We start from the raw sequence: 601 nt of genomic DNA on the forward strand, positions 1-601 counted from the left end.
TTCTGCGGTAATGCCTGAGATATTCAGGGGTTTGAGATTGTCTTCTAAGAGATTCCCAGCCAATTTTGGCCTCTGGGTTTGGAGCCAAAAGGGCTTAAAACGTGGGAGAACCAATGTCCTTGTTACGTCGGTATCAGTGTCCTTGCACTCACTGTCAGCGAAACAGCGTAGGCTTAATCGGTGATGGTTTTTACAGCAATTATGTTCCTTTCGGTAATTGGAGGGGTCGTTCGGAGCGCTTTCAAGCGAACGGGATTTCACGAGAGGCTGGATACCGTCCATTTGTCCGGTTGTCGTCACCGGCGAATTGGCTACCGTCCCTGTTATCTGGGTTTTCGTAAGGTTGGCTTGTTTTTGTTGTAGGTGCTCGGTTAGGCTGTTTGTGACAAGGTGTGATAATGCCTTTTAATCCGCTCCCGCTGCGTTCGGCACAGTCCGTGTCAGCAGCCCGGCCGGGCACGGAGAGACCGTCAGAAGCCGAGACAACGTTCCCTTCGCCAGGCCAACGCTCTCCACGTACAAAAAAAGAAGAAGAAAAGAAACTCTGGTCCTTTGTAGATTGGTGGCAGTACAGATCCGCTCCGTCCGCAGCCGGGGGGGG

The sequence above is a fragment of the Eurypyga helias genome, unplaced genomic scaffold, assembly GCF_000690775.1.
Source record: "Eurypyga helias isolate BGI_N326 unplaced genomic scaffold, ASM69077v1 scaffold19498, whole genome shotgun sequence".
NCBI lineage: Eukaryota > Metazoa > Chordata > Aves > Eurypygiformes > Eurypygidae > Eurypyga > Eurypyga helias.